At 40.5% G+C, this 10098-nt stretch overlaps 1 long non-coding RNA gene across 1 annotated transcript; it reads left to right on the forward strand.

The window, feature by feature from the left end:
- The first annotated feature begins 1606 nt into the window (after nt 1–1606).
- On the forward strand, nt 1607–9752 carry LOC148147338 (uncharacterized). The gene is made up of 3 exons (XR_015759879.1): nt 1607–1730; nt 3756–4215; nt 8658–9752. It is a non-coding gene; the product is annotated as an uncharacterized LOC148147338 (long non-coding RNA).
- The last annotated feature ends 346 nt before the right edge of the window (nt 9753–10098 follow it).

A 10098-nucleotide genomic window follows, 5' to 3' on the forward strand; every position in this document is an offset into this window, starting at 1 on the left:
TCTCCACTTTTTCATTCAAACACAATTAAAATAGAGGTTAGTATTTGTGATGATGCTATGGCTTTAAGAGGTGTATTTTGTTCATTTTTTGAAGAGAGGTTTTAAAGAAGAGATGCTGAGCAGTCTCCCAAAGCCACTAGATAAACAACTTGTGAGGCCTTGGGATTTTCTTTAAGTTGGAACAATAGAAGCGGCCTGAATGGGTGTGATCGTGCTCCCACAGAACGAGGATTTTCCGTTTTAGTTTTAAGCAGTTGATGTTGGGGTCTTCAAGAAGTGGAAACTACTTTATTTCCCTCCTTAGTTACAGCTAAAAGCTGGGGGTTCTCTTACTGCTACCAGAGTTGTATGTGAGATAATCTATTTTCTGAATTTGATTTTTGCCAAGGATGTGTTTATGGGATGTTAGAATAACTAATTAGATTAGATTCCCTACAGCATGGAAACAGGCCCTTCGGCCCAACAAGTCCACACCGACCCCACTCCCTCCGACCATTGCACCTAACAATATGGGCAATTTAACATGGCCAATTCACCTGACCTGCACATTTTTGGACTGTGGGAGGAAACCGGAGCACCCGGAGGAAACCCACGCAGACACGGGGAGAATGTGCAAACTCCACACAGATAGTTGCCCAAGGCTGGAACCAAACCTGGGACCCTGCTGCTGTGAGACAGCAGTGCTAACCACTGAGCCACCGTGCCGCCCCTAATAGTTTCATGGTCATCAGTAGATTCTTAATTCCAGATATTATTGAATTCAACTCGATCATTTGCCATAGCAGGATTCAAACCCAGGTCATTTATTGAATAGTCTAACATTAACACCACTATGCCATCATCTCCCCTAATAGTTAATATAGCTATTATTCTGTTAAGTCTCCCAATAGATTAAAATTATTTCAATTCCTTTTTTCTTTTGTTGTACTTTAATTGTGGTGGATGAATAATGTGTGTTTGCCTTAAATCCATTGGTTTGACCAATCAAATCTGGATTGCAACAGCTTACATGTCCCTTTACAATAAGAACTTCGGAAAACAGAGGAGAACCACCTATACAACATATTCAAGAAGAACGGATACTCAAAAAATACAGTCCGCAGATTCCTCAAGAACAAACCATGACAAGCAAACCAAACACAGGCAGAAACTCTAACCACCTTACCATACATCAAAGAAGTTTCAGAAATGACAGCCAGACTACTAAGACCCCTCAGAATCCTAGTAGCACACAAACCCAACAACACTCTCAAACAAAAACTAACAAACTTAAAAGACCCAGTACATCCCATGGACAAAACCAACGTCGTCTACAAAATTTCATGCAAGGACTGCCAGAAACACTATGCAGGACAAACAGGAAGAAAGTTAGCTACCAGGATACACGAACACCAGCTAGCCACAAAAAGACACAACCCTCTCTCCCTAAAACACCATTTCGACTGGGACAACACATCTATCCTGGGACAGGCAAAGCAAAGATATGCCAGAGAATTCCTCGAGGCCTGGCACTCCAACAGCAATGCCATAAACAAACACATAGATCTAGATACCATCTATCAAACCGTCAGAAAATGAACAGGAAATGACATCACCACAAACCCCAGGAACCCCATCCAGGAGAAAGATATAAATAGAAAGCAGGAGACAACAGCTTCGCTTCATTTGGAGGTCGCCACTGATGATGTTACCTAGCCAGGTAATGAAACGTCTGGATATCAAACCTACAGGTCAGTGAGCAAACCTACACCCTAAATCTCAACCTGAGCTACAAACCTTCACAAACCTTGCACAATAAGAAAAAGTTAGAGTCTAGATTATCTACTAATATTTTGAAGGGGTTTGGTCTGGACCGTAACACATTCTATTATCCTTTAGGATTTCTTCTATCAGCACGCTAGCTTTTAGCAATTGTGTGCATGGACACCTTAACTCCCCTTGACCTCCCACACTCAGTTATATCATTGAGAAACTACCTCAGTTTCTGCTTATTAGTAAATGGCTTCTGACTCCTCCACAATTAACTAGATCTGCAAAATAGTTTTCCCATTCACTTTGCCCATGTTTCTTTGTAACTTCCTACTCTCATCTATGCTACTTATTCTGTTAACTAACATAGTGCCATCTGAAAACACTGATCCAGACACTTTTCAGTAGTATTTATTTTTTTCTTCCCTATGGAGGTTTGAGTATAGCATATACTAATGTCCCTGAAAGTAGCCATGCATACCTAATAACGGTGTATTGACAAAATTGTGACATTTACAAATAGTCACATGTTTGTACAGAATTTGGGTAGCTCTTAAGAAAAAGCGTTTCAATGATTTTTCAACATTGTTTAAAAGATGTAGGGTGCTGGCCGTGCCCAACTAACTTATGCCTGCAAAACGCAAATCACTGAGTTCAGCATTAGATGTGACTCTGTAACTGGGCAACATTTATTAAATAATCCTGGATATGTGAAAAGTTATGTTACAAGCAATGTAGGATTGACACGCAGGCTTTGTGTATACTGAAAGTTACATGCATGAATACACAAGGTTCTGTCTGTCTAGGGGGAAAGAACATCCACATAACTGTGCCTTTTTGAACTCAGTAAAATAGGTGAGTCATTCTCTGGTTCATTTCTCATTGCAATATCCTGATCAACGAGACTTAACTTCCTGGTTAAAATTTAAGCAAAACTTTCCAGCTAACTGTTAGTATTCATCTCACTGGTGCATTATCCATTGCAATACCTTTTACAATCAGAGTCCACCTGGCAACCAATCAACACTCTCCTTTCATATATTATAAACATTGATGCATCTTTACTTGATGATATTAAACTGAAAAGGGTGCAACAAAGATGTACAATTACCAAGACTGGAGGATTTGTGTTATAAGGAGAGGCTGGATAGGCTGAGACCTTTTGTCCTGAAAATGTGTTGCTGGAAAAGCGCAGCAGGTCAGGCAGCATCCAAGGAACAGGAGAATCGACGTTTCGGGCATGAGACCTTTTGTCCCTAAAGGATAGGAGTCTGCATGTTGACCTTATGAAGGTTTATAAAATCATGAGGGGCATAGATAAGGTGAATAGCCAAGGTCTTTTCCCCAGAAGAGGTGAGTCCAAACCTAGAGGGCATAGGTTTAAGGTGAGAGGGGAAAGATTGACAAATAGACCCTGATGGGCAACCATTTAACACAGATGCATACATAGAACGAGCAGCAAGAAAAAGTAGTAGAGGTGGGTACAACTACAATATTTAAATGACATTTGGACTGGTACATGGATAAGAAAGGTTTAGAGGGATATAGGCTAAACAGCAGCAAATGGGACTAGTTGTTTTGGAAACCTGGTCGGCATGGATGAGTTGGGCCAAAGAGTGTGTTTCCATGCTTTATGACTCTGACCCTACTTTGGAAATCCTTGTGAATTGTCCTGTTGAGTGCAAAACAAAAAGCCTCAACAATATGTCCATAATTCCTTTTTCAACCTTATTCAAAACTGTAAGGGCTCAAACAACATTGTACTTCCAATGCTAAACTCATCCAGAGAATATCCACCCCACTTCCATCCAAATGTAGGTGCGGTGTTCATGAACTGATCTAAAAAAGGAAAATGGATCAAATTCTGATTCAGATTTTACTGTTGTTTCCCAGGTCACATCTGTTGCAGTTTGCCTTGTCGAGATTCTTTCATGTACTTCAAATAATTGCATGTTCTGATGAAAGTTCACAATCTTAAAATATTGACTGCATTTCTCTCTCTACAGGAATTGCTAGATCTGCTGAGTGTTCCCTGCAAGTTTCAGTTTTTATTTCAGAATTCCAGCAGCTATAGTAAATTTGCTTTTGTGTGTCAGTTCTGCACCATGTCATGAGTTTTTAAAAATTGAATACATGCCATTCTCCGTGTTATTTTCATTTATTTAATTTTACTTTAACCAAAATAATCCAAGTTATCCCATGAATGGAGACAATGTTTTGATACATTTCTCCAGTTCTTCCTCATTAGGCTGCCAGGCATGATTCCATTGTCTTTGACAACAGAATGAGTGTGTCACTATGACAAGACACAGCTCTCCCACTGAGGTACGTCTACTTTTGCCTCATTCCTGCCATTTTTGACACTCCTACCAACTGAACATTGTAACGGTTTGGATATTCGCAACACTGATCATTATAAAGAGACTACATGAATGAAAGAGGAACAGCAGGCGATTCCCCCAGATGGTGAGTGCTTGATCTCAGCTGTGTGATTCTGGGGAGGTGCCTAGCAATCACACCAAGCAATTTTCTCCAAGCTCTTGACAGCAGAGTGAGGCGTAAATGAATGTGAATTAGTTTCCTTTCTGTTTTAAAACAACAAATTAAACAACAAAATTTTTTGCTTCAATGTGTTGCAGATGGTAGGTTAAGAATGTAATAAAAAAGAAAATGAGGTGAAATCCAAAGAAGTAAGTTGAACAGAAATCTAGGAAAAAGTGGTACATGTCAGAAATATCCCAATTATCATTACATTTCTGATTATGCAATTTTACATCTCGTTTCGATTCGACAGTATTTACTGTCACTAAGCCCCTCAGCACTTTGAAGTAACTGCAAAAGCTCACTGGTAAAAAAAATGTCCTTCCTGATATTGCAGTATTGGTAACCCATTGACAAACAGCTTGCAGTTTCACCTCATGTCACTTTGCCAACTGCTACATGGGCTTTGAAACCAAATAAAAGTCACAGTGACAGGATTGGAGTAGTGACAGAGCCATTGTCAGGTCAGGCTGCTGGCTGATTGAGGTTTCTCATGAGTGTGCTTGTTTGGAAAATTCATAAAAAACCTTTTGCATGTATTGAATACAAAGCATATTAATGAACACCAGCATCCAGAAGCTTTTTTTTAATCAGAGACATAAATTTATTTTAGCACAAGAGTGGACTAAACACAATTCTTTGTGGAGGGGGATTGGATTTGGGCTTTTTTTTCAGGGGATGTAGGCCAACATTTATTGCCCATCCCTAGTTGCCCTTCAGAAAGTGGTGGTGGAGTGCATTCTCAACCCACTGTGGTCCATTTAGTCTAGGTAGACCCATAATGTTAGGGAAGGAATTCCAGAATTTTGACTCAAAGAAAATAAAGGAACAGCCAAAAATTTCCAAGACAGTTTTGTTGTGTGATTTGGAGACAAATTTACAGGTTGTGGAATTCCTGTGTACCTGCTGCCCTTATGCTTCTAGATTAAAGCTTCCTAACTTGGTACTCATGACCCAAGAGGGATGATAAGCTAAAACTTTGGGTCATGAGCTCTGAGCCAGCAATGGTCACCAAGGAGTACCAACTGATTTATAACATGTGTGTTCCCACTCTAACAGGCTCCTGCTCTCACAATCCCTACTATCACAGATCTGATTGAAGAGTTTATAGATAGTACACATGACTGCATTGTAATTGGTGAAGGAATGAGTGTTTATGGATTTATCCTGGATGGCATTATATATCTGAATATTGTTGGAGTTGCACTCGTACAGGCAAGTAATCCATTACACTCCAGGTTTAGGCCTTGTAGATGGTGGACAGGCTTTGGGGAGGTCAGTTACTCGCTGCAGGATTCCTAGCTTTTCTAGCTACTGTATTTATATGGCTCATCCACTTCAATTTCTAGTCAAATGGTAACCCCCAGCATGTTGATAGTGGAGGATTCAGCAATTGATGGAGATGATCATTGATTGACACTTCTGTGGTGCAAATGTTACCTACCACTTGTCAGTCCAAATCAATATCATCTAGTTCTCTCTATTTGGACTTAGCTTGCTTCGGTAGTTGGTGAATTACAAATGGTATTAAACTCTGTACAATCATCAGTGAACATCCCCATTTCTGACTTTATGATGGAGGGAAGATGAAGTAACTGCAGATGGTTGAACAAATGACATTATCCTATGGAACTCCAACAATAATATCCTGGAATGAACTGATCTCTAACAATGACAACCATCTTTCTTGTTCTACATATGACTCTAAGAGTTGGAGAGATTTCCCTCTAATTCCCATTGACTCCAGGTATGCTAGGGTGCCTTGATGCCACTCTCAGTCAATTGTAGCCTTATTGTCATGGGCTGTCACTCTCACCTCACCTCTGGAATTCAGCATTTCTTTCTCCAAGGCTGTAATGAGGTCAGGAGCTGAGTGGCACTGGCAGAATCCAAACTGAGTGTCAGTGAACAGGTTAATGCAAAGCAAATGCTGATTGATAGCACTGTTGGAAACCCCTTCCATTACTTTACTGATGATCAAGAATGAATTGATGGAGTGACAATTAGCTTGGTGGGATGCAGAAATTTATGGAGCACAATTCTTCAGTATTATTGTTGTAACATTGTTAGGGCCCAGTGCCTTTGCAGTCTCCTATCTTTTAGGAAGGAGATATTTGCACGATGTTGACTTCCTGTTGGTTGTTTAATTGTCTATGCAATTACAACTGGATACGACAGGTCTACAGAACATAGATCTGATCCTTTGGATGTGGAATTTCTTTGCTCTATTACTTGCTGCTCACATTGTTTGGCATGCAAGTAGTCATGTTTTTAACTTTGCCTTGATACCTTATTTTCAACAATAATATCCTGGAATGGAGATGCTCCTGGCTTGCCCTCCTACTGTCTTCATCAAACAAGTGGTAGGTGGAGTTTAATTTAGATAAATGTGAGGTGCTGCAGTTTGGGAAAGCGAATCTTAGCAGGACTTATACACTTATACACTTAATGATAAGGACCTAGTGAGTGTTGCTGAACAAAGAGACCTTGGAGTGCAGGTTCATAGTTCCTTGAAAGTGGAGTCGCAGGTAGTTGCATAGTAAAGAAGACATTTGGTATGCTTTCCTTTATTGGTCAGAACATTGAGCATAGGAGTTGGGAGGTCAAGTTGCAGCTGTACAGGACATTGGTTAGGCCACTGTTGCAATATTGCATGCAATTCTGGTCTCCCTCCAATCAGAAGGATGTTGTGAAACTCGAACGTATTCAGAAAAGATTTACAAGGATGTTGCCAGGGTTGGAGGGTTTGAGCTATAGGGAGAGGTTGAATAGGCTGGGGCTGTTTTCCCTGGAGCATCGGAGGCTGAGCGGTGACCTTATAGAAGTTTATAAAATCATGAGGGGCATAGATAGGACAAAGAGACAAGGTCTGTTCCTTGAGGTCGGGGAGTCCAGAACTAGAGGGAATAGATTTAGGGTGAGAGGGGAAAAATTTAAAAGGAACCTAAGGGGCAACTTTTTCACGCAGAGGGTGGTGAGTGTATGGAATGAGCTGTCAGAGGAAGTGGTGGAGATTGAAACAAAGAACAAAGAGAACAAAGAAAATTTACAGCCCAGGAACAGGCCCTTCGGCCATCCAAGCTTGAGCTGATCCAAGTCCACTGACTACACCTGTCGCCAATTCCTAAGCATCTGTATCCCTCTGCTCCCCACCTACTCATGCATCTATCCAGATGCACCTTAAATGAATCTACCGTACCTGCCTCTACTACCTCTGTTGGCAACGCAGTGGTACAATTGGTACAATTATAACATTTAACAGGCATCTGGTTGGGTATATGAAAGGAAAGGTTTACAGGGATATGGGCTAAGTACTTGCAGTTGGGTCTAGATTGGGTTAGGGTATCTGGTCAGCATGGACAAGTTGGACCGAAGGGTTTGTTTCCGTGCTGCACATCTCTATGACTCTAAGTGTTAATCACGTGGCTTGATAGTAATCATAGAGTGGATGATATGTCGGTGCATGAATTTACAGATTGTTGGAGTACAATTCTGGTGTTGCTGATGGCCCACAGAACTTTTTGCATGGCCAGCCTTGACTTTGTAGTTCTGCTCAAAGTTTATCCCATTTTGGTCAATTATAGTGCCATACAACATAATGGAAGGTATTCTCAATATAATTATGGGAGTATGTCTTCACAAATTCTGTGCCGTAGTCACTCCTACTGACACCATCATGGACAAATACATCTGCAGCAGGTAGATTGATGAGGATAAGTCAAAAACATTTCTCATTTCTCCCTTCAGTTGTTCCTTTACCACTGACCACAGACTCATTCTAGCATCTGTGTCCTGGTGGATTCTACCAGCTCAGACAGCACTGATGCTGCTGAGCCATGTTGATGGGAGATATTGAAATAACTTCTTCAGAGTACATGCTGCAACTTTGCCTCACTAGGTATTTCCTCCAAGTGGTGCTCAACTTAGAGGAGGATTGGTTCCTCAGCTGACGGGGTTGGGATAAGAATATGTAGTACTCGGCAGGAAGTTGCTTTGGCCATGTTTAAATTGAGACATCATGAAGATTGCAGGGCAACTCGCTTCCTATTGTCTACCAATGTATCGCCAGTTTGCCGCATCCATTGTGGGACAGGACATACCCGGGAATGGTGATAGTCTTGCCTGGAACATTATCTGTAAGGTATTAGATGTCATCATTCAAATGTTTGCAACAACCTACTATTTTCTTTCAACTTTAATAATATTAATTCTGTTGGGAAAAGTAAGGGAAAAAGTGACAGTCCACTCTCACAAAAACTACTTCTAAAGAGTTAGCTGTTCATCGTGTATCAGTAATAGGTATATAGATGTTGCTGATGTTCAGATGATAAAGCTGACTGTAACTATTACTGTGTGTTTGCACTCAGGAAGTTCTTGACAACCGATATGGTGGAACCTCACTGCTGATTCCAATGGGAGGAAGCGCATCTCAGAAAAATGAGTTGAATTGCAGAATGCGAAGAAAGCAGACTTACTACACCAAGACAACAGCCAAGAATAATTGTTAAAAAATGATGATGCTGAACATCTAAGGTTTAAATAACCACCAGAGTCAGAATGGCAGGGGATTTTGGTTCAGAGAAAGAAGACTTCAAATTATAAAAGTTTTCAAAAAAATGACCTCATTTGCTTCAAAGAAAAACAGCCTCCCGAGAGTGTGCATGTAATTCCCTGACTGTGAACATCCCTATTCATTGATCATCAGATACATAGAAAGCCAGGGAATGTTAGCAGAAATTTAACTGTTAATATTAGTGCAACTGATTTGGTGTATTGTTCATGAGTAAGGAAGAAAATGGAGAACTGAAGACCACTATTGACAACTTAAGATATTAAGGTCTGCCTCAGGCAGGAGAGAGGGGGCAGAGATAGCAAAAGGGATTTCTGCTCACCATCCTGATCTATGGAAGACATTGGATCATAAACTTGGTGCCACAGAACATCTCCCAGCCTCTGCTGTACATTGGGATTTTCTCTACACCCTCCAGCTCAACATCTTTGCTCAAAATGTTGCTGAAAATATGTGTTCTGATAAGGGAGTACTGTGGAAAACCCTGTAAAGGGGTCTTGCAACAGGAGACCTTGTTAACGTTCAAGTTGAAATTTCAGAAATTAAACACTAGAAGGGTTAAGGAAGAGAGTAAATGAAAGCAGGCAAACTGAAGGCTTCCTCCCCAAAAATGCTAAACTTGAAGAAAAAGGCTCCACATATGTATTGAGATTCTCTTCATGTCAACATGGTTGAATGACTATCACGTAAATTTGTTACATCATTAAAAAAAATTCTGAAAAAGGGACATTTAGTCAAAGTATTTTGTCGTGTGCTCAGCAATATATTACAGGAAAAATGCAAAACTGGGAGCAGGATTTCTTATACTTTATGAAAAGAGAATGCTGATTAGTTGGCAAGTGGACTCTTAGATTGGTAAAGGTGTTACCATGGACAATGCACCATTAATTTAGTGACTGACAGTTAACTGTCAAACTTTCTTTAAATTCAAACCAGTTTGATTAACTCTAATTGAGTGAGGCATTACCTAAAGAAAAGTAGAGATTTGCTGTTACCTGCAAAAGCCCTTCATCAAGGGTCTGAAACGTCAATTTTCCTGATCCTCGGATGCTGCCTGACCCGTTGTGCTTTTCCAGCACCATTCAAATCTAAACTCTGGTTTCCAGCATCTGCAGTCCTCACTTTTGCCTATTTGCTGTTACCTGTTTAGGTGAGTCGAAATGAGTGCAATATGTGCACATGTTCTTTACATCTGTAAAATAACAGGGCTTGTGTATTCACACATGTAGTTTGCGTAA

This window comes from Chiloscyllium plagiosum, unplaced genomic scaffold (assembly GCF_037043375.1).
Source record: "Chiloscyllium plagiosum isolate Xiang-an unplaced genomic scaffold, Cpla_swu_hap1 HiC_scaffold_17, whole genome shotgun sequence".
NCBI lineage: Eukaryota > Metazoa > Chordata > Chondrichthyes > Orectolobiformes > Hemiscylliidae > Chiloscyllium > Chiloscyllium plagiosum.